The sequence below is a fragment of the Rhamphochromis longiceps genome, linkage group LG12 (genome assembly GCF_057381845.1).
Source record: "Rhamphochromis longiceps isolate RC_006_pf linkage group LG12, R_longiceps_female_GT1.1, whole genome shotgun sequence".
Classification (NCBI taxonomy): domain Eukaryota; kingdom Metazoa; phylum Chordata; class Actinopteri; order Cichliformes; family Cichlidae; genus Rhamphochromis; species Rhamphochromis longiceps.
Window position 1 is genome coordinate 4,939,538 of NC_140568.1, and position 25,412 is coordinate 4,964,949.

General features: G+C 45.5%; 1 pseudogene; it reads left to right on the top strand.

The window, feature by feature from the left end:
- The first annotated feature begins 3,068 nt into the window (after nt 1-3,068).
- On the top strand, nt 3,069-24,588 carry LOC146656668 (uncharacterized; annotated as a pseudogene).
- Nucleotides 24,589-25,412: the final 824 nt, after the last annotated feature.

Genomic DNA, 25,412 nt, shown 5'->3' on the forward strand with positions numbered 1-25,412 from the left:
CCAAAGCACGGCGTATACCCCCTCGAGTCCTTACCGGAATGCTGTATGTCCCTCCTGGACCAGGAGAGGGTGCTGGGGCACCGGCAACGTGGAACACCCGCCCCACTTCCATCAGAGGACAGTCCCTCCTCAGATGTCCCAGTTGCCCGCACTTCCACTCTGTTGTTGCGTGGGTTCTCTATGGGCACTCTGGCTTTCTCCCACCACCTGTCATGGTCCTGGGTCGTTGACCCAGCGTTTTGTGTTTTGTGATTATTTTCCTCTGTTCTAGTTATTCTGTGTCCTCCCCCCTTGTGTCCGGTTCGGGTCCTAGATTTCCTGTTTTGTTCTGAAAGTCTGTGTCTGTTGTCATTGTGTTCAGCTTGTCTCCTCCAGTCCTCATGTGTATTAGGTTCAGCTGTTCTTCCCTCCTGTGTGTGATTACCTGATTACCTTGTGTGTGTATATTTAGTGGGTGTCGGTCTGTGTTCGTTGTCGGCTCGTCTGCGTTCGTCTGCATTCATCCATGTATCGCTGCGTCTCTCTACCCCGCACCCCTTTTGTATGGTCTCAGGTTTGTCAGTTAGTTTCTCCCAGTTTAGGTTTCCGTTTGTAATTACTCGCGCTTCGTTGCCTGTTTTTGCAACTCCCACTTTGCAAATAACATCACTCGTATCATCAGTCACTGCTGCATTTTGGGTCCTCCTTTTCCTCCACACCACACGGCTCACCCCGCCAGCCGTGACACCACCAAAATCAAGTGTGTATGTTTCAAGGTTGCTTTGGTGCAGGACTCAATCGCAGGACTCCAAAACTAGTGAATTGTGAACCAGGTGGAACACATACATATGCACATGTCTCAACTCTGTATATTTTTATATATTTTATTTATTGTTTACTCTATTTAACTTGTAAAATATGTGTGTACACACACACACACACACACACACACACACACACACACACACACACACACACACACACGTAGAAAAATATTTAGTATACACATCCAGGAATACATATACTATTATATATTGTACATATATTTATTAGTTTCAGATTTAGCCATTCTTGTATTTTTCTTGTTTACATTATTGTATTTGCACAACTGTGTTGCTTGTGAAGCTCGCACACAAGAATTTCACTCACATGTACTGTACCAATGTACCTGCACATGTGATGTGACAATAAAAGTGATTTGATTTGATTTGATTTGACATATGCACAGTGAATAAGGGGAAGAGGGGCTCTGGGGAATCCAAGGGGGAAAGGTCCAGGGCAGGCACACTTTCACAGTCCTCTTCACACTGTCCGTGACTCACAAGCGACTCCAATCCAATCCTCAAATGTCCACTCATGTTCACTCACATGCACTCGGGGTCCGAAGGGCAGGGAAAACAGGTTGGGGTCCGGGAAAGTATGTAGACGGAGAAGAGAAGGTCATTGGGAGCGAACACTAAGAAACCACAAAAAATTACTCAGAGAGCCAGGGCAACACTGACACTAATTGTCACAACGATCCAGTGAAGAAGCAGACTCTCCTGTGGTCTTAGGTAGTGTAAGGAGAAAATCAGTCATGATGAGAAGCCAGAGGGTGATTACTGTAGATGAGCAAAAGGTGAGCATTGTAGGCGATGCCAGTGACGGGAGCTTATTCCAGCTCAGCCTTGACAAGAGAGGGATGATTTCCTGTGTCGTTCAGGGGTGCTTTTTGGTAATCTCAGTCTCTCACTGAAAGTGCTCCTGTGGCTAGCCAGCATGTCATGGAGTGGGTGGGAGGTATTATCCAACGTTGTCTTTATCTTGGACAACATTCGCCTCTACGACACCACCTTAAGGGAGTCCAGCTCCATCCCTGAAGCAAGCAAAACTACAACACATCTTTCAGATTCATAATTGGTTTCAGCCATTAGACAGCTACTTATATAATGCCTTTCTAATCAATTTGAGTATTCAAAGTGCTTTCTACTACAAGTTTTGTTCAGCCCGTCGCACACATTCATTAGGCGCTTTTATTTAACATTCAAACATACTCACACTCCTATGGATGTAATGAAGGCAACTCAGTATCTTACCCAAGGGTACTTGGGCACGACCTTCTGATTCAAAAACAACCCGCACTAACTGGCCTGTATTTGTATAGTGCTTTATTAGTCCCTATGACCCCAAAGCACTTTACACATCCAGTCATTCACCCATTCACACACACTGGTGATGGCAAGCTAGATTGTAGCCACAGCCACCCTGGGGCGCACTGACAGAGGCGAGGCTGAAGGACACTGGCGCCACTGAGCCCTTTGACCACCAACAGTAGGCAACAGGTGAAGTGTCTTGCCCAAGGACACAACGACCGAGACTGTCCAAGCCGGGGCTCGAACCGGCAACCTTCCGATTACAAGATGAACTCCCAACTCTTGAGCCACGATCGCACTACCAACTAAGCCACAGCTGCCCAAGGATGCAAGGTAGATAAATTGCTTTGACCTGGTCCTGCACCAGTAGGCACATTGGCAATAAAGTAACTTGCCAAAGAAGTCAAGTTGTCAATTTTTATTTCATTTTTCAAATTACAAGCAAAATGTAACTAAACAAGTGTTCAAGGAGGTAGTTTAGGAGTTTTGAGGCTTTTACAAATCATTTGGATCATTACTCACAAAGTGGCAACCTTAGTTATGCTGCAGTAGGCCTAGACTTTCTTCAGTTTCAGTTTTCAGGTAACTTGATTCATCCCCATGGGGGCATTTAAAAAGAGTGGTAAAAACAAGAAAATAAAACTGAAAAGAAAAAAAAAAAAAGAAGAAAACAATAAAAATCAGATGAGATGGAATACATAGCTCCATATTGGCTGAGGTATAGTGTATAGGATATGGAATAGACTATGCTTAGAAAATTATACAGCTATTGACTTGGTAGTCAGCTCATACAATATATATACATTAAAGTGGAAAAAATGACTAGTTGCCAATACTGATATGATACACAGTTTGAAATAATGAAATAAATACATTTAAAAAAATCCTTGAGAGGCATGGCATTTCAAAGTGGAGAAAACCTGAGGAACCAAGGTGCTCTTCTCGTCTTGGTCCAGCATGCCGGACAAAGAAGACTTTGGCCCAATTCTTCAGGGTCACCTCAGTGTTGGAGGACAATCTCAGATGGTCATTGAAGCTAGTTCCCAAGTACATCTCTACTGTTGACCCATGGGTAGCAGTGGAAACAACTACAGCTCACTGCCTGATAGAGAAAGTAACCACCATTTCTTTGGTCTTGCTGATGTGTGACTCAAGCTGGGAGAAGTCACACCACTCAACAAACTGCTGCAAAGCCAGTCCATGGTGGTGCAAGACAGGAGACGGGCCTGAAAACTGAAGCCGCTGCCTCCCATTCTACTTTTAAACACTCTAGAAACTACCCTACCCCTAACCCTAGAGAGACAGTGGTGAGGTGTGTGGTGAGAGACGGGTTCAAAGTGGGGTGGGATTCAGATGCACTACATTTAAACACTGAAAAAAATGAAAAACATCTCAAATAGCCATGATGTCAAAGTGTGTTTGTGTGAGCACTGAAGCTAATGTGAGTTCACTGAATCCGTCAAATCTACCAAGAACTCATCTAACAAGTTTGACCAGGAAACAAGTGAGCCACCACATGTCAACTGCATTCACTTTCTGTCTCTTGCTATGAGGAAACTTAGCCTATTATTCAGTTGATAACACTACTACATTTGGATACCTCACATGGGTTTAAGCCTGAAACCGAGTGTTAAAAGGAATCTGAGATATTAAACAGAAACAAAAATGTCTTGAAGGATATCCTCATTCTTAACTGACATCTTTTTATCTGCCAGACAATGTTTTTCATACCAAAGGAAAAGAGAAGGTATTCGAGGGGGGAGGGGTGTTGTGCTTTACTAAAACAACAAGGTGTATTATAGTTTCTCCTTTGGTAACTGTGTCTCTCTGTTGTTGCGTGGGTTCTCTATGGGCACTCTGGCTTTCTCCCACCACCAAAATCAAGTGTGTATGTTTCAAGGTTGCTTTGGTGCAGGACTCAAGCGCAGGACTCCAAAACTAATGAATCGTGAACCAGGTGGAACACATACATATGCACAGTGAATAAGGGGAAGAGGGGCTCTGGGGAATCCAAGGGGGAAAGGTCCAGGGCAGGCACACTTTCACAGTCCTCTTCACACTGTCCGTGACTCACAAGCGACTCCAATCCAATCCTCAAATGTCCACTCATGCTCACTCACATGCACTCGGGGTCCGAAGGGCAGGGAAAACAGGTTGGGGTCCGGGAAAGTATGTAGACGGAGAAGAGAAGGTCGTTGGGAGCGAACACTAAGAAACCACAAAAAATTACTCAGAGAGCCAGGGCTACACTGACACTAGTTGTCACAACGATCCAGTCAGGAAGCAGACTCTCCTGTGGTCTTAGGTAGTGTAAGGAGAAAATCAGTCATGATGAGAAGCCAGAGGGTGATTACTGTAGATGAGCAAAAGGTGAGCATTGTAGGCGATGCCAGTGACGGGGAGCTTAGTCCAGCTCAGCCCTGGCAAGAGAGGGATGATTTCCTGTGTCGTTCAGGGGTGCTTTTTGGTAATCTCAGTCTCTCACTGAAAGTGCTCCTGTGGCTAGCCAGCATGTCATGGAGTGGGTGGGAGGTATTATCCAACGTTGTCTTTATCTTGGACAACATTCGCCTCTACGACACCACCTTAAGGGAGTCCAGCTCCATCCCTGAAGCAAGCAAAACTACAACGCATCTTTCAGATCCGAGACAGTAAGTTTAAGAGGAGATTCATAATTGGTTTCAGCCATTAGACAGCTACTTATATAATGCCTTTCTAATCAATTTGAGTATTCAAAGTGCTTTCTACTACAAGTTTTGTTCAGCCCGTCGCACACATTCATTAGGCGCTTTTATTTAACATTCAAACACACTCACACTCTGATGGGTTTAGATTTTATTATTGTCATTTGTATTAGGAAATATTTAACCATATATGCTTAGAGGTGTATAATCAATTGTGTAGTGATAGGATGTGTGATCTTTAGCAGGCTACAAAGGCTTGGTGTGTATTCCACACTGGAATGCACACCTACATCCTAGGAGCATGAGAGAGGTCGTACCTTGTTTTATTGTTTCACGGTAGGATTGACGTAGCTACGTCTGTTCTAGTCTAAGTGCTTTTTGTTTAGATGAACTGCTGGACTTCCTCACCGTGTTATCTAGGGTGAACCATCTAGGGTGAGGGGGAGACTACCCTCTTCCTGACCAAGGATGTTTGCTTTTGTGCTTTCATGTTATATGACCCTTTGATCAGCAGTACCCCCCCCCCCCCCACACACACACACAGTATTCCTTGTTCACATGTATACCTATGTAAGATGCTATATGTTAATGACCCTATGCATATTCATGTAACCACAATAAAAGGAGTGCTATGGGGAACCTGGCTGAGAGTCTGACAGAGGTCAAGTGGTGGAACGACACTTGGCTCCAGGCAGGTCTCCCTCATGCATTAGTAACACGAAGAACTTTGCTGCCTTGTGTCTTGCTTTTTGCTGTGTAGCAAGTTGTCCTTAACGTTCCAGCGAATAGGTTTATGCTACGAACCTATCACACTCCTATGGATATAATGAAGGCAACTCAGTATCTTTCCCAAGGGTACTTGGGCACGACCTTCTGATTCAAAAACAACCCGCACTAAATGGCCTGTATTTGTATAGTGCTTTATTAGTCCCTATGACCCCAAAGCGCTTTACACATCCAGTCATCCACCCATTGACACAGGTGATGGCAAGCTAGATTGTAGCCACAGCCACCCTGGGGCGCACTGACAGAGGCAAGGCTGAAGGACACTGGCGCCACTGAGCCCTTTGACCACCAACAGTAGGCAACAGGTGAAGTGTCTTGCCCAAGGACACAACGACCGAGACTGTCCAAGCCGGGGCTTGAACCGGCAACCTTCCGATTACAAGATGAACTCCCAACTCTTGAGCCACGATCGCACTACCAACTAAGCCACAGCTGCCCAAGGATGCAAGGTAGATAAATTGCTTTTGACCTGGTCCTGCACCAGTAGGCACATTGGCAATAAAGTAACTTGCCAAAGAAGTCAAGTTGTCAATTTTTATTTCATTTTTCAAATTACAAGCAAAATGTAACTAAACAAGTGTTCAAGGAGGTAGTTTAGGAGTTTTGAGGCTTTTACAAATCATTTGGATCATTACTCACAAAGTGGCAACCTTAGTTATGCTGCAGTAGGCCTAGACTTTCTTCAGTTTCAGTTTTCAGGTAACTTGATTCATCCCCATGGGGCATTTAAAAAGAGTGGTAAAAACAAGAAAATATAACTGAAAAAAAAAAACAAAGAAGAAGAAAACAATAAAAATCAGATGACATGTAATACATATCTCCATATTGGATGAGGTATAGTGTATAGGATATGGAATAGACTATGCTTAGAAAATTATACAGCTATTGACTTGGTAGTCAGCTCATACAATATATATACATTAAAGTGGAAAAAAATGACTAGTTGCCAATACTGATATGATACACAATTTGAAATAATGAAATGGTCTCTGAATGCTATTGACACCATTTTCTCAACGAGAAGTCTGGGCTCGGGATAGCCCGAGTGCCCTGGAGGTACTTTCCCTGCCGGATACACGATGGACGGGTTGCAGAAATGGAGGATCGTGTGCCTGGCCGGACTGTCGATCGAGGACACTGAAGATATCTACCTATTCGGAACCATGATAACAGGGTTCTTGATGATCGTAGCTGGCTTATCCCTGGCTTATCGAAGAATTAAGAAAGCGGAAACGGCTGTTCAAACGCCCCCCAAGGCTGCCTGCTGGGATTGAAACGATGGGATGAGGCGCAACTTCTCAGAATGGGCTCACTGAGTGCAGCATGGATAAGATGTTGGAGAAGCTTACGGCTGCCGTGAATACTCAGAATAAGACCTCTGAGCGTAAATTTGATAACATCATGGAGAAGCTCGCGGCTCTCCAACTGGAGATTGAGAGACCAGTGTTGGAGTCTTAAGAACAGCTTTGAAATTCAGCCTTGAGCTGCGGGCTCAAGGCTGAGCCGAACAAAAACTCCCTGATAATCACTGTGTTTAGACTGTTCCTCCCTCTCCATGCAAGGCCACCTGGGTTGGCTGGAAGACTGTTTACTTAGCCTGGCATGCCAGACAAAGAAGACTTTGGCCCAATTCTTCAGGGTCACCTCAGTGTTGGAGGACAATCTCAGATGGTCATTGAAGCTGGTTCCCAAGTGCATCTCTACTGTTGACCCATGGGTAGCAGTGGAGACAACTACAGCCAACTCTCACTGCCTGATAGAGAAAGTAACCACCATTTCTTAGTTGTAGAGCATTTATTTATATGTTTCCGGTATGATGGTGCCTGTGTTTGGCTCTGCCGCTGCTGGGTGCAGTTTGTCGCGCTCTACTACTGTTGTGTTGTTTTTTTCTGCTCTACTGTTCTCACTCAGTTTTAATGATGTATTTGCTGCCCTGGTGTATGATCGCCTGACTTTGCTATCCATCCGATCCTCTATGATGCCACATGATGTCTCGTCATCCTCTGGCATTTTCCACCCTCCTCCATTAGCTGGATCCTCGTCTGGCGATTTCAGTGGTCCCTCTAGACCACGGAGAAGGAGAGGGAGAAGAGGAGGTATTCAGGTAAAGCTCAGGCTTTACTGGCGGCGTGGTTTGGCTGGTAAGCGACGTCGAGCGTGCGTTGTCTCCTGTGTCCAGAAAAGCTCCATGGAGGGGGACTTGTTTTCCACGGCCTTGATTGGATACGCTGGGCCCGGCTCTTTGAGACCTTGCCACCTTAGGAGGGTTTATCCAGACTCTTCTGCTGGCTGGCTTTTTCTTCCCTCGGTGAGTGGATTCTACGAGCATGACGGCTCGAACCCTTTGTATTTACGTCCCTTAACTCGAGCCTCTGCAAATAACGAGGCTTCTAGCTCACTGAATATGGCGCTTTTTAACGCTCAATCTCTGTCTAATAAATCATTCTTGTTGAATGATTTTATATTATCTAAAAAACTGGATTTTTTATTCCTGACTGAGATCTGGCAGCGGGATGTAGACTACTCATCACTTATTGAACTCTGCCCGGATGGCTATACTTTTATTACCCAGCCTCGGTTGTCTGGTCGGGTTGGTGGGCTTGCCGTGGCTTTCCAGGACCGTTTCTCCTGCCGCTCCATGAAAACTGGACATTTTCGTTCGTTTGAGCTGCAGCTGCTTAAAATTGGTAACAAGGATCCTTTCTACTGTGCTGTGGTGTATCATCCACCTGGATATAACAGGTTATTTTTATCGGAGCTCAGTGACTTCTTATCCGCTACTATGAAGCTGTCTAGAGTGCTTATAGTTGGGGACTTTAACATACACGTTGATGATGACTCCGACCCATTCCCCAGAGACTTTATGAACATTATGGATTCTTTTCATTTGACTCAGCATGTGTCCGGTCCTACACACAGCAAAGGTCACACACTGGACCTTGTCTTTTCTTTCGGTTTAAATATTGATTTTATTTGCTCTGAGGACATTTTTATTTCTGATCACTATGTTATTGTTTTTAGCTTGTCTTTTAATGAGCCTTTGTCCCCCGTTAGACGGATGGTTAGCTCTCGCATCTTAAACTCCTTCACAGCGGAGAAATTTGTGGATGCTTTTAACTTACAGCTATCTCCGCAAAATGGTGTTGATTTCTCAACCAGTCTTTTTAATAATTATTGCCTTTTTATTTTAGATGAAATCTGTCCGGTTAAGACGAGGAGTGTTTCTGCCTCCAAATCTCCTCCTTGGCTCAATGACAGCATTCATTGTCTAAAACGTGATTGTCGTAAAACGGAGCGCAGGTGGAGGAAAACTCATCTAAATGTTCACCTCCTCTATCTTAAGGACCTTTTAGCTTCTTTTAATAATGCGATTAGAGATGCGAGGGCTGCCCATTTCTCACACTTGGTTACAAAGAGCAGATGGTAAATGGCCTGTATTTGTATAGCGCTTTTCTAGTCCCTAAGGACCCCAAAGCGCTTTACACAACCTGTCATCCACCCATTCACACACACATTCACACACTGGTGATGGCAAGCTACATTGTAGCCACAGCCACCCTGGGGCGCACTGACAGAGGCGAGGCTGCCGGACACTGGCGCCACCGGGCCCTCTGACCACCACCAGTAGGTAACGGGTGAAGTGTCTTGCCCAAGGACACAACGACCGAGACTGTCCGAGCCGGGGCTCGAACCGGCAACCTTCCGATTACAAGGCGAACTCCCAACTCTTGAGCCACGATCGCCCAGAGGCAATCCTAAGGTGCTATTGTTACTCCTGCTCTGCCTGCGGCCCCTACTGTGAAAATTTTCTCTCTTTTCTGCTTGCAAAAATTCATAATGTGAGAATGAATTTTACACACTCATCGATCTCTACCCCATCTCAGCCCATCATCTTGGATACTTTCTCTCCTGTTTCACTACCTGAGCTGGTAAAATTAGTGAATTCAGTAAAAGCATCCTCCTGTTCACTTGACATTGTACCTGCATTATTATTCAAAAATGTCTTCCAGTCTATTGGCCCATGTGTGCTCACGTTAATGAACTCTTCACTGGCATCTGGTATAGTTCCGGGTTATTTTAAAAATGCTGCTATTCTCCCACTTTTAAAACAACCTCAGCTTGACCCCTCTCTTTGGAGCAGCTACAGACCTATCTCTAAGTTACCGTTAATTGCTAAGCTTCTAGAAAAGGTTGTGGCTAAGCAACTTATGGCAGCTCTAGATAAACATGGCATTTACGATAAGTTTCAGTCCGGTTTTCGTTGATTTCACTCCATGGAGACAGCTCTTCTTAGGGTCTCAAGTGATATCTTGATGAATAATGATGCAGGAAAATGCTCTGTTCTACTCATGTTGGACCTCACATCAGCTTTCGACACAGTTGACCATCCCATCCTCATTGACAGGCTGAAAAATTGTGTTGGTGTATCTGGAACTGCATTACAGTGGTTCTCCTCTTATCTCCATCACCGATCCTTTTCTGTGGCAGTCTCCGATTTTAGGTCATCCTCTACCTCCCTTACTTATGGTGTCCCTCAAAGGTCAGTTTTGGGGCCTTTATTGTTTTTAATATATCTTCTCCCCCTCCAGCATATAATGGGCTCTTTTGAGGACATTTCTTATCACTGTTATGGTGATGATATTCAGTTGTACGTTTCTTTTATGCCCGAGGATTTATCTAAGCTTCAGCATCTAAATGATTGGAAAAAAGATGGCGGCGCGCGCGGGTGCAGCAGCTCTTAGCTCTCCAGTTTGGTGCTTGTTTTTACGTTTACTGTGTATATTTTTTAAATGTTTGCAACGCCGCCATCTCTTACAGTCGCCAGAACCTAATTGACCTAGGTTTCAAATATAGTTTGTCTGTCTCTGGCGACTATCAGCGAACACACAACATCCTGGGGGAGATAGCGACACCGCCTGGGTCACCGTGGATGGTCTGCCCACCCAGCAAGCGTAGGAGGCGACGGAGGGAGAGAAAGCAGATGAGGGGATGCCAGTCGGGCCCAGATGCTAGGCTACGTAAACAACCATACCGGCCAGCACTTCCGAGCCTTTTCCTATCGAATTCCAGATTCATCACCCACAAATTGGACGAATTGGCGCTACAGATAGCCACCACGAGCTTTGCACGTAACTGCAGCATTATTCTTATCACGGAGTCGTGGCTTCACCCGCTGATTCCCGACGCTGCAGTTGAGTTAGCAGGCCGCACGCTACACCGGCATGACAGAAACAGCAACTCAGGTAAAAGCAGAGGAGGGGGGCTATGTGTTTACGTGCATAACGAATGGTGTTGTAACAGCAGGATCATTCACACACACTGTTCTCCTGATTTGGAGGTTCTGGCAGTCTCGTGCAGACCTTTTTACATCCCGAGGGAGTTTACAGTAGTTATTGTGGTAGCTATATATTTATATACTGCCGGATGCTAACGTTGGCACGGCTCTCAGCCTCTTGCTCAACACCATAAACAAACAACAGCTTGCCCACCCCGATGGGGTTTTTATTGTCGCCGACGACTTTAACAAAGCATGCCTAAAGACTGTGCTTCCCAAATTTGTCCAGTTTGTGGACTTTGCTATGAGAGGAGAAAACACTTTGGACCATGTCTGTTCAAACATCAGGCATGCTTTCAGAGCGACACCCGTGCCCCACCTGGCTGGATCTGACCACCTCTGCATGTCCCTCACCCCCACCTACACTCCTCTGCTGAGAAAAACAAAGCCCCAGACAAAGACAATAAAAACCTGGCCCGTTTTTTTAACATACTGAGTGAGTTTACACTGAGATACGCTCAACTTAGCGAACAGATAATCTAGACTTTATTCAATATGCACACTTCGAAAGTAAACAGGTGGTGCTTACCTTTTAAATGATAGAGCCGGCTCTCTGTTTGCCTCGTTTTCACGATCTCAGCTCTGCCAATTCGTCCTCTCTGGACCTCGAACGAATCCCAGGGTTTTCGGCACCAAAACTGTTACGAAATCAGTTTTACCCCGGTTCTTTTCTTCATCGAGGCATCCAGAGACGGCACCGGAACTCAGTAGTTATTTTCACAAAACCTTTATTCATCTTCATTTAAGCATGCACTTCTAGAAGGGAAGACAAGGCCGGTGTCCCTCTAAAAATCTTCACTCCTTTGTCTGTGAAACACAGTTTTATAGGGGCGACCCTATCATAAAACCCCCCACGGTGTGCTGCAAACTCTGTGTCTGTGTCTATGTGCACGAGCACATGAATGCCTACATGTGCGCGTTCCCGTGTGTCTATGTGAGTGCTCGTGTGTGACTGTGTACGCATACCTGTGTGTATGTGTGACTGCACATGAGTGAGTGTGCGTGTGGATGTGTGTGCGTGACAGTTAAAACACTGTGGGTGTAGGTGACTCCCTAGGTCATGGAACCCATCTCCCTTCCAGACCACAGTTTTAATTTCACAGTTCAAGTGGGGGAGGGGTCTCCTACAATCTACTCCTAAGTTCACGACACAGTGAGGCCTTTATTATATTAAGGGCAGTATCTCTACAATAGTTCTACATTCTATGTTAACACATTTCTAAACTCTAAAATAAGCTAAACACTGCTACAGCGGCCAGGGCATTCCTGAGTAGAGGCATCAGGAAAGCTTTTTTTTTTTTTTTTTTTTTGCCTGTCCCGTTTGGCTCTTTTGCCATCAGAATTATTGTCTAAAGGCAAAGAAAGATGCCCAACGGATTTATTTTACCAAATTGACCATCCCAGCCTTGCCATAATTGTCCATTTGATTCACCTTTTATTGTTTATTTTATTTTCACTTGCTGAATACGGGAAAGACTTGACTGGAGGAAAGAAGGGGAGAAAGAAAGAGAAAGAGCTGAGAAGAGGGACGGGGGAGAAGGGAAAAAAAACAAAAACCAACAGAATGGGCAGGAAAAAAATGCATGTATCGATCACCTGGATCACCTGTTGAGAAAGAAAAAAGAAAACAAGCAGAAGAGAACAAGAGTAATAGAATAAACAACATCACAATGATATATGGGAATATGACAGTAAATACTAAATAATAAACATTATTGTGCAGCACATAAGATCAACAGAACACAGTGTGCTTTGAGGTAGGAGCCAAAAAGGGTGTAGTTTGTGGGTGTGATCACCTGTGTGTACACCTTTGAGCATGGACGCGCTTGTTTTTTTTAAAAGGTTCCTTCATGTAATGATCTGCTAGAGGGTGTGTGTGGGGGGGGGCAAAGCCAGGGCATGAAGCAGGTATGGAGGAGATCAAAACTCCAGACATCCAGAGGCCCCCAGAACACAAGAGACCAAGGAAGACTAACAGAGAGAGGGGCAGCCGCGCCACTGTCCCAGAAAGAGCTGAGGAGAGTCAGCCGCCGCGGAGCAGAAGCCAGGGGGAGTTGCAGTGACACGCCCGTGAGCTCCGCCGGCAGCCAGCTGTGCCTGAGTGACCGAGCCCCAGGCCGAGAGGCCGGGGGCACCCCACCTCCGAAGTGGCCCGAGCGAGCCCCAGGCTCCAGGCCCCGATAAGCGGCCGCCAAGGAGTGAGCCGGTGTGTACCTGGATGCCCATCCCCAGACACAAAGAACCACCAACGCACCGATGTCTGAGGGAGTCCGCCACTGGCAGGGGAAGTGGTGGTGGGGGGGAGATAGACCTCCAAACCTTGGAGGGCCTGAGATGTCCCCAGAGAGGTGGGACCCACCCACGTGCTCTCATATGCACTTACTCCACACTCAACCAACGTGGAGACAGACATAAAGAGACGCTGTACACACGATCACACTCCGCAAGCGTACTCTACGAACCGGGTCTAGGTACCCTTGCCCCTGGAGGGGGGAACTGCACCCAGACCCAGGTGGTGTTACCCTTTTCCCTGCGGTGGGGAGAGGCAGACCGCCCCGACTCCGTAGCAGCAGGGAGGCCCCACACTCCAGACCGCAGTCGGACGGCCAACTCCCCCTCGTAGCCCCCCCGCTCCAGCAGGTCGCAGAGAATGGGGGTGAGAGAAAACTCCAAACCTCCCTCCACCCGCTCATTGTAGTGTTGATGCATGTGTGTTCTAAGGTGCATTTAAAACCCAGGAGGGCATGGAGCTACCTGCCAGAGAGCAGCAGGTAAGCGCATAGTCCCTCCTGATAGCCCTCAATGTCTACGTGTATTTAAAATTGAGAGGTGGGCAACGACGCCAGGGGTGAGGTGTACACCCTGATGGTCTGTTGGAGTCCATGTAGCGTGCCCACCCCCAAGATGCTATATGTATGTGTAATGAGAGTGTGAGTAATGTGAATGTCTAAATTGTGGGATAAAATTGAGGCACAGGCAGCCAGAAGGGGACGGGGGGGGGGGGGGGGGGGGGGTAGCCTCCTCTGCACCCTGGTGACATACCCCTACTCCAAGGCCCTGCATGTGTGGGTGGTTGTGGTGGAGCGGGAAAAGGGAGGCAGCTGGAGATGGGGAGGGAAGGAAGGGAGGGGCAAGTGACCCCTCCCTGGGGCCAGCTCCCCCGCTGACCCCAGTAGGCACCCCCATACTCCGCGACCCGCCAGGGAAAGGGGGCCAAGGCCCATCCAGACCGGGGCCCAGTGCAGCAGCGCCTCCCGGCCCCACAGAGCCCGGGACAGTCCACCTAACCCCACCACAGATAAAACTGCACCCACCCCACCATCCACTCATCTTCCAGACTACATAAGACAATAGACGCCCAGGCAGAGATCTTCCTCCACCTCTCCTGTATCTCCCCTTCCTGCAGAGAGAGTTCCTGAAGAGAGGAAAGATCCTGCAAGATGTGACAATCTCCCCCACCAGTTGAAGAGCCGCCCAGGTGGCTCGACGCACCGGCGGCACCCTGTGCCAGGGCTGGGCCCCCATGCACCCACCCGCCCACAACCCCGGCAACACACCAACCAGGACCCAAGCCCCCGAGGCCCGGCCAGGGCCCCAGCCTAGAGACTGAGTGCCCCCAGAACCTCACGCCCATCCCGGATCCACCCAGGGGCAGCCAGGCTACCAAGTCAGTAACCCACGTCCGTCAGCACAGACCCTCCCCTAGCCCCGCTGCACGCAGCCACGAGGAAACAGTCACCTGAGAGCCAACAGAGCCCCTAACCGGACATGACCGCTACCCCGGGTTGAGCCCCCCAAGGAAGATGCTTCCGGGGAACCCCCTGACGCCCTAAGCCTGACCCTACCCCCACACCAATCACAACAGTGAAGGCGGGACCAAACTAAGACACCCCCCCCCCACCCCCACTAGGTGATGGAGCTGATCAAAGGAGCCCAGAGCAATTGATCTGATGTGGTGGCAGAGGCTGTATCAAGACTAATGTAATCTAATAGATAATTTCTATATTGGTTAGAATTAAGATTGTTTTTATTTTTCCAGTTCATGAGGACAGTTTTCTTGGCTATGCATAGGGCAGTGAAAACCATATGGGCTATATTCTTTTCTGAAGTGACATTATCTAAGCTGCCCAACAAACACACTAAGGGGGAAGTTGGAATGTTACATTTCAGACACTTTGATAAGTCTTCACATATCTCGCACCAAAACTTCTGAACTGGTGGACAGAACCAAAGAGCGTGGATATAATTGTCCGGTGAATTGGTTTGGCAGTGTGAGAAGTCGTTGGTAGACGTAAAGCCCATCTTGAACATCCGATGACCTGTATAGTGCACTCTATGTAATATTTTGTATTGAATTAATTGAAGACTGGGATTTCTAATTAGATGAAAGGTTTTTAAGCAAATCTGAGACCAGAAGTTTAGGTCTAAGTTAACTGATTAATCCGCTTCCCATTTTGCAATAGGAAGTGATATTGATTCATCTGTTTTAGAAAGCATTCTGTATATTTTGGATAGTAATTTGGGGGTTTTAAGAGTAAGAAATTGAACCACACTTGGTGGTGTTTGTAGTTCAACTTGACCCGGTTTAAATTTCTTTTTTACTATGGATTTAATTTGTTGATATTCTAAAAATCTTTTCTTGTTGATCCCATCAGGAAAGCTAAGGCTGCCTATAGGAGGAGGATTGAAAATCACTTTGTTGTCGACAACGACCCCAGAAAAATGTGGCAGGGGATCAATCACATTACCAACTATAGAAGCAATAACCAGGCGAGACATCTAGGACTGATGCCTCACTGGCTGAGCATCTAAACCGTTTCTTCGCCCGCTTTGAGACAACCAGGCCCTCAGCTGTCACACCACTTCCACCCGCCCCCAGCACCGGCACACTAATATTTGGAGAGCATCAAGTGAGGTGTGTTCTAAGGTCAGTGAATCCCAGTGTGGAGCAGGGAAATTATTTTACTGCTATTGTTAAATAATCATCATCATTACTATTGCATTAATAATATAATCTGCAGCATTGATATTGTATTCAGAGGTTTAAACAGTGTGTGTCTTTTAGAAAGACTAAGTGCAGCAGTTGAAAGGAAGTTGCAGAGAGTTTGCAGGACTGAAACCGAAAGTTATTCTGAGGAGCAGGCTAGACGAGGCTATTTGAATTACTAGGTTATTCAAATTGTCTGTTATACTTTGTGACAAAGTGGCTAGGACAGAATTCATTTGCCATTTGTCACTTGCGTATATTGTTATTCTGTGTTCTGTTATTTTACAGTAAGCCATAATGCTTTAATTTAGACATTGCTGGTGTAACTTCTCTTAACACACAATATCCCGGGTTTTGTTTGTGGTAGCAGTAGTTACATTCTTTACATCCATGCATGTGTTTTAAAGCAAACACTACTAACCATCAGATCATCTGAATTCTCTTCTGTTTACAGGCACATGTCTAGTAATTTATGTTTCTTTATGTTGCTTTGGTTATACTTACCATGGTGTCCATGTTGTGCTTGCAGGTCCTATATGTGAGACAGGTGTATGGGAAGGGCCGCCCACTACTTCCTGTTTATATAGGGTCATGAGGTCAATGATTGCATCACTGGGTGTAACCAAATGGAGGATTTTTCATTTTGTATAGTATTGTTTGTTTTCTTTAAAGTAGTCTTTTGAGTTATATTGTATGCAGTGTTTTACTTTACAAACTATTTAGTTGAGTAAATGAGTTTGTCAGTTTCATGCATGACTTTATTCCTGTTCTTTGTTTAGAATTGTATAATTTGGTTTGACCTATTTTGTTCAATGGTAGGGACTAACGAGGTCAGGTGTGGGCAAAGTCTTGTATAAAGCCAGTAGGATTTTTGCATGCCTGATTGATTGTTTTATGGTAAAAGGGAGATGCTAGCAATAAAGTATGTTTAAAAAGAACTTCAATTGTCTGCTAATGCTATTTACTTATCACCTTCCTTGCTGCTTAAGTTATGCTACTTCACATACTTTTATATTCTTTTACTAAGCTTTTAGTAGAGGTTCTTGAGTAAAACATTTATTCAACATAGTACATGTAATTTCAGTTAGGTTATTACACATAAGGATGAGCCTCTGGTCTGGTAAAAGGTCAGAAGTGCAACGGGTGAGATGAGAGAGCATTTGAGGACGACACACACACACACACACACACACACACACACACACACACACACACACACACACACACACTCAGTTAGAGAGAATCATTTATAGGTGGAAGTTTAATCATGTTTTGCTTGGGGTTGCAAAAAGAGCAGTTTGTCGCAGAACTGCTGCTGAGGTGTCAAGATGACAAGAGAGCATCCGGCAGTGACAGGAAGTACCGGCCATGAAGACGAAGACAATGTTCCTTTAAACTGTGTTAAAAGTCATTGTGGTTTTGATTTGACGTATGTATATATTCTGTCTGTGACGTATGAAGGGGCGTCGTTAATTCAAACCCTGATGCTATAAAAATCTGTGTATGCTTTGATTAAGTCGAAGATCAAGTGCGGTCTGCGTACAGTGGTCTTCCCACGCGTGTATTCATTAAAATCAATTGTTTGACCAAGATCTTCTGGACCTGGTTGTTTGTACTCTCCTTCCTCAATTATGTGAACCTTAACACCAGGAAGGCGGCAGGTCCTGATGGAATACATGGAAAGGTTCTCAGAGCATGTGCTGACGAACTGACCGGAGTCTTCACTAAAATCTTCAACCTTTCCTTGGCATCAAACACCGTCCCACCCTGCCTCAAAACCTCAATCATCATCCCCATCGCTAAGAAGACGGCTGTAGACAACCCAAATGACTACAGGCCTGTTGCACTTACGCCTGTAGTGATGAAGTGCTTTGAGAGACTGGTCTGTCAGCACATCAGGGCCGGTCTGCCTCCCACTCTGGACCCCCATCAATTTGCCTATAGGACAAATCGATCCACCGAGGACGCCATCACCATAGCACTCCACACTGCGCTGAGTCACCTGGAGCACCGTGGAAGGTATGTGAGAATGCTCTTCCTGGACTTCAGCTCAGCATTCAATCACATCATCCCGGGGATCCTAGTCCAGAAACTGTCTCACCTGGGACTCTCTACCTCCATCTGCCTCTGGATCAAGGACTTCCTGACAAATAGACCACAGTCTGTTAGACTCGGCCCCCACCTGTCCAGCACCATCACACTCAGTACCGGGTCTCCACAAGGATGTGTTTTGAGTCCCCTTTTGTTTACGCTCTACACATCCGACTGCTCCCCTACCCATCTCTCAAACACCATCATAAAGTTCGCGGATGACACCACAGTGGTTGGACTCATCTCAAGGGGGGATGAGTCGGACTACAGAGATGAGGTAAACAGATTGACTGAGTGGTGTTCAGTTAATAACCTCCAACTTAACACCACGAAAACTAAAGAACTAATTTTGGACTTCAGGAAGGGCAGAGCAGACCCGGCCCCACTCTACATCCACAGGAACCGTGTGGAGAGGGTACACTCCATGAGGTTTCTGGGCGTGCAGATCTCTGATGATCTCTCGTGGACTGCATATACCACGGCGGTGGTTAAAAAGGCCCAGCAGCGTCTCCACTTTCTGAGAGTGCTCAGGAGGAACAACCTGGAGGACAGGCTGCTCGTGACATTCTATAGAGCCACCATAGAGAGCATCCTAACATATGGCATAACAACATGGTATGCAGGGTGCTCAGTTGCAGACAGGAAAGTACTGTAGAGGGTCATCAACACAGCCCAGAAGATCACTGGCTGCTCTCTGCCCAGCCTGGAGGTCACTGCAAACTCTCAGTACCTCAGCAGAGCTGGCAATATCATTAAGGACTACTCTCACCCCAGCAACCAACTGTTTGAACTATTACCGTCAGGCCGACGGTACAGGTCACATAAAACCAGGACAAACAGATTCAGGGATAGCTTCTTTCCCAGAGCTATCACCGTAGTAAATAAACACAAAACAATTGAACCTGCTTAACTATACCATACTTGCCACTGTCACTATATTATGCTGCTATTCATACTATCATTATATGAATGTTGCTATTCTGTATATATCGTACTCATTATTGTTTGAGTACTTCGGTTGTTTTATTGTACTTTTTATATTTTATATTTATATTTATTATTGCATTTTGCACCAAGGGAGTGGCACTCCAATTTCGTTGTACCTTGTACAATGACAATAAAGGCTATTCATTCATTGCTTAGATTTGATCAAACGCTGGATGGCTGCAAATTTCCTCCAAATCAACAAGGGGAAAACTGAAGTCCTCGTATGCACCCCTGATAGATTTTTATCGGAGATAGTTAAAGCCCTTGGTCCTCTCTCACTCTATGTTAAATCCTCTATCAGCAATTTAGGTGTCACCTTTGACTTGAGTCTCACATTGGATGGGCATGTGAAATCTCTGGTTCGGTCTTGTTTTTATCATTTAAGAAATGTGGCTAAGCCAAGCCTGAATTTATCTCGCTCTGAACTGGAGATTGCTATACATGCATTTATTTCGTCATACTTGGATTATTGTAATTCTCTGTTTATGTGTCTAAGCAAAGGTTCTCTGGATCGTCTGCAGGTTGTGCAAAACGCTGCAGCCAGGCTTTTGACAAAATCCTCCAAATACTCACATGTGACACCGTTGTTAACTCAGGTACACTGGCTTCCGGTTAAATTTAGAGTCAATTTTAAGATCCTGGTCTTGACCTACAGAGCTGTGCACGGACAGGCACCAGCCTACATCTTTGATCTGCTACAGCCATATGTCCCTAGCATCAACTGGTCTTTGAGGTCATCTGATCAGGGCTTACTTGCTTTAAAAAATACTAAGAGGAGGACTAAGGGTGATAGAGCTTTTGTCACTGTGGCCCCTAGACTGTGGAACTCTCTCCACCAAACATTAAGAACTGCAGACTCAGTAGCTGTTTTTAAAAAACAACTCAAAACTCACCTTTTTAAAACTGCTTTTGGTTAATTTTTTGCCTGTTTTATTTTCTCTTTTTAAATCTTTTTATGACTTGTAATCTTATGTGCAGCACTTTGTGATTCTGTCTTGAAAGGTGCTATATAAATAAAAAATTATTTATTTACTTATTTATTTAGAGTATCTCTTCCTGTTCTTGCTCAAACACAGTGGTGTTTCTGAGTATCAGAATCAGAATCAGAATCAGAATACTTTATTGATCCCTGGGGGAAATTATTTTTTGTTACAGTGCTCCATTTTAAACCAACATTAAGACAAGACAGACAATACACTAACTAGGAATAGTACAATATATACATATATATACATACATACATACATAAGTCACTCATAAATAAATAGTTGGAAAAGAAACGTGTAGTTGTAGCAGCAAACAGTGTGTTAAGTGGATGCGTTGTACAGGGAGATGGCCACAGGCAGGAATGATTTCCTGTGTCGTTCAGTGGTGCTTTTCGGTAATCTCAGTCTCTCACTGAACGTGCTCCTGTGACTGACCAGCATGTCATGGAGTGGGTGGGAGGTGTTATCCAACATTGTCTTTATCTTGGACAGCATCCGCCTCTCCGACACCACCTTGAGGGAGTCCAGCTCCATCCCCACAACATTGCTGGCCTTACGGATTAGTTTATTAAGTCTGTTGGCATCTGCGACCCTCAGCCTGCTCCCCCAGCATGCAACAGCATAGAGGATCGCACTGGCCACAACAGACTCATAGAAAATCCTCAGCATTTTCTGGCAGATGTTGAAGGACCTCAGTCGCCTCAAAAAATAGAGACGACTCTGGCCCTTCCTGTAAAGTGCTGTGGTGTTTTTAGCCCAGTCCAGTTTATTGTCAATGTGTACTCCAAGGTATTTATAGTCCTCCACAATGTCAACACTGACCCCCTGAATTGAAACAGGGGTCAAGTGTTTCCTGGTCTTCCTGAAGTCCACGATCAGTTCCTTGGTCTTTGCCACGTTGAGCTGCAGATGATTCTGCTTACACCACGTGACAAAGGAGTCGACCACAGCCCGGTACTCTGTCTCATCATCCCTGCTGATGCATCCAACCACCGCAGAGTCATCAGAAAACTTCTGAAGATGGCAGGTCTCTGTGCAGTGGCTGAAGTCTGTGGTGTAGAGGGTGAAGAGGAAGGGGGAGAGGACAGTCCCCTGTGGTGCCCCTGTGTTGCTGATCACCTTGTCAGACACACACTGTGGGAGACGTACATATTGTGGTCTTCCTGTCAGGTAATCAACAATCCAGGACACCAGAGAAGCATCCACCTGCATCGCTGCTAACTTATCACCCAGGAGGGTCGGCCTGATGGTGTTGAAAGCACTGGAAAAGTCAAAAAACATGACCCTCACAGTGCTCGCCGGCTGGTCCAGATGGGTGTAGACACGATTGAGCAGGTAGATGATGGCGTCCTCAGTTCCGAGACGAGGCTGATAAGCGAACTGAAGGGGATCCAGGTGTGGTCTTACTATGGGTCGCAGCTGGTCCAGGATGAGCCTTTCCAGGGTCTTCATGATGTGGGAGGTCAATGCCACGGGCCTGTAATCCTGGGGGCCACTGGGACGTGGCGTCTTTGGTACAGGGACGAGGCATGATGTCTTCCACATCACCGGGACACTCTGCAGACTCAGACTCAGCATAAACAGTTTATGAAAGACTCCACACAGCTGGGGGGCACAGGTCTTGAGGACAAGGGGACTCACTCCGTCTGGTCCAGCAGACTTGCCTGAGTGAAGTCTCCTCATTTGCATCTCAACCTGGTATTGAGTGAAGGTGATGGGTGGGGGAGGGGTGTCAGGAATCTCACAGGAGGCAACAGCGCCATGTGAAGAGAGAGGCTGGCACAGTGGTGTGGCTCTGGATTCCAGGCTGACTACAGGTGAGGTTGTGGGGGTGGGAGCAGACACTGTGGTGTCGAATCTATTGAAAAACAGATTCAACTCGTCGGCTCTATTCTCACCTCCCTCAGTTCCCCTGCTGTTGGTTGGCCTGAATCCAGTGATGGTCTTCATGCCCCTCCACACCTCTCTCATGCTGTTCTGCTGGAGTTTCCACTCCAGCTTCCTCCTGTAATTGTCCTTAGCCTCTCTGATCTTGTCCTTTAGTAACACCTGGATCTTCCTCACCTCCTCTTTGTTGCCCCCTCTGAAAGCCCTCTTCTTGTTGTTGAGGAGGGCTTTGATGTCCTTAGTCACCCACGGCTTGTTATTTGGGTAACAATGAACAGTCTGAGCTGGAACAATGGAGTCGGTGCAGAAAGTTATGTAGTCTGTGATACACTCAGTAAGCCCATTGATGTCCTCGGCGTGAGGCTCACAGAGTGTTTCCCAGTCGGTCACCTCGAAACAGCCCTGTAGTTCTGCAGTTCTGCTAAGGCCTCCTCTGACCACCTCCTGACAGTCCTGGTGGTCACAGGTTCCCTCCTCACAATTGGCACATAGCGGGGGGTGAGGTGAGTAGCTTATCTGCTTAGCAATTTAATTAAAAACTTTTAAATACATAATTTTTTCATAGTATAATCTTCACGTGCTTCATCCGAAGCACACTTTCTATGTACTCACTACCTAATTTATAGCCAAAGTATTCACTCACTGTCTCTGTACTGTTTTGCTAGCTTAGCTTAGCTCGTAGCCGACTCGTTAGCACCATGACTACTTCACCTGTCCCTCCTGCACTTTCCTGCTCATTGTGTCAGATGTTTAGCTACTCCTCAGCCTCCTTTAGCAGTAATGATGCCTGTAACAAATGTAGCACATTTGCAGCACTGCAGGCCAGGATTACTGAATTGGAGACTCGGCTTCACACTGTTCATTCACTCGTAGCTAGCCAGGCCCCTGTAGCTGGTGCAGCCGAAGGTAGTGTAGGCCCCGCTAGCTGTTTCCCCGCAGACCCCAAGCAGCTAGGGAAAGAGGGCGGCTGAGTGACGGTGAGAAGAAAGCATAGTCCTAAACAGAAGCACCAGGTACACCACCAACCTGTTCATGTGTCTAACCGTTTTTCCCCACTCGGCGACACACCCGCCGGGGGTCAAACTCTGGTAATTGGTGATTCTGTTCTCAGACATGTGAAGCTAGAGACACCGGCAACCATAGTCAATTGTCTTCCGGGGCCAGAGCAGGCGATATTGAGGGAAATTTAAAACTGCTGGCTAAGGGTAAACGTAAATTCAGTAAAATCATAATTCACGTTGGCAGTAATGACACCCGGTTACACCAATCGGAAGTCACTAAAAGCAATATTGAATTGGTGTGTAACTTTGCCAAAACAATGTCGGACTCTCTAGTTTTCTCTGGTCCCCTCCCCAGTCAGACCAGGAGTGACATGTTTAGCCGCATGTTCTCCTTAAATTGCTGGCTGTCTGAGTGGTGTCCCAGAAACGATGTGGGCTTCATAGATAATTGGCAAACCTTCTGGAGGAAACCTGGTCTTGTTAGGAGAGACGGCATCCATCCCACTTTGGATGGAGCAGCTCTCATTTCTAGAAATATGGCCAAATTTATTAAACCCCCCAAAATATGACTATCCAGAGTTGGGACCAGGAAGCAGAGTTGCAGTCTTACACGCCTCTCTGCAGCTTCTCTCCTCCTGCTACCCCCCCAAAAACCCATCTCCATTGAGACTGTGTCAGCTTCCAAACAAACAAAAAAACAAACTAAAAACCAGCTATAAACAACTTAAACATAAAAAAATCACAAAGAAAGAACAATACAGTATCCACATCTGAACCAAACAGAAAAACAGTGAAATGTGGATTATTAAATATTAGGTCTCTCTTTCTCCAATTGTCTGTTAGTACATGACTTAATAATTGATCAACAAATCAAATTACTCTGCCTTACAGAAACCTGGTTGCAGCAGGATGATTATGTTAGTTTAAATGAATCAACATTCTAACTGAGGCATTCTAACTACCAGAAAACCTCGAAGCACAGGCCGAGGGGGCGGTGTGGCAGCAATTTTCCACACCAGCCTATTAATCAACGAAAGACCAAGACAAACTTTTAATTCATTTGAAAGCCTGATGCTTAACCTTGCCCACCCCAGCTGTAAAACTCAGAAACCAGTCTTACTTGTTATCATCTATCATCCACCTGGGCCTTACACAGAGTTTCTCTCTGATTTCTAAGGCTTTTTATCTCATTTAGTGCTCAGCTTAGATAAGATAATTATTGTGGATGATTCTAACATCCATGTAGATACTAAAAATGAGAGCCTCAACATGGCATTTAATCTGTTATTAGACTCAATTGGCTTCTCTCAAAATTTAAAAGAACCCACCCACCACTTTAATCACACTCTAGATCTTGTTTTAACATATGGCATAGAAACTGAACATTTAACAGTGTTTCCTGAAAACCCTCTCCTGTCTGATCATTTCCTGATAACATTTACATTTACAATAATTAATTACACAGCAGTGGAGAGTAGACTTTATCACAGTAGACTTTAAACAGTAGACTTTCAGAAAACCCTGTAACTAAGTTTAAGAATATAATCCACCCACTGTTATCATCTTCAATGGCCTGTACCAACATAGCACAGAGCAGCTATCTGAACGCTACCCCAACAAAGGTTGATTATCTTGTTAATAATTTTACCTCCTCACTACGTATGACTCTGGTTACTGTAGCTCTTGTGAAAACTAAGGTCTCTAATCAGAAGTACCTGACTCCGTTTATATAATTCTCAAACACATAGACTAAAGCAGATGGCTCGTAAGCTGGAGAGGAAATGGCGTGTCACAAATTTAGAGGATCATCATTTAGCCTGGAGAAATAGTTTGCTGCTTTATAAGAAAGCCCTCCGCAAAGCCAGAACACCTTACTATTCATCACTGATTGAAGAAAATAAGAACAACCCCAGGATTTTCTTCAGCACTGTAGCCAGGCTGACAAACAGTCAGAGCTCTGTGGAGCCAACCATCCCTTTAACTAGTAATGACTTCATGAACTTCTTCACAAATAAAATTCTCATCATTAGAGAAAAAATTACCAATAATCATCCCACAGATGTAATATCATCGAATTTCCCAGAGGAACCCACCCGAGGGATTAATAAAGTTCTATCTAATCTAATCTAATCTAATCTACAGCTACTCTTAGTACCATTGATGTTAAGTTAGACTCTTTTTCTCCAATTGATCTTTCTAAGTTAACTTCAATAATTACTTCCTCCAAACCATCAACGTGTCTTTTAGACCCCATTCCTACAAAACTGCTCAAAAAAGTCCTGCCATTAATTAATTATTCGATCTTAAATATGATCAACCTATCTCTAATAATCAGCTATGTACCACAGGCCTTCAAGCTAGCTGTAGTTAAACCTTTACTCAAAAAATCCATCTCTAGACCCAGCAGTCTTAGCTAATTATAGGCCAATCTCCAACCTCCCTTTCATATCAAAAATCCTTGAAAAAGTAGTTGTCAAACAGCTAACAGATCATCAGCACAGCACAGAAACAGCTTTAGTGAAGGTTACAAATGATCTTCTGATGGCCTCTCACAGTC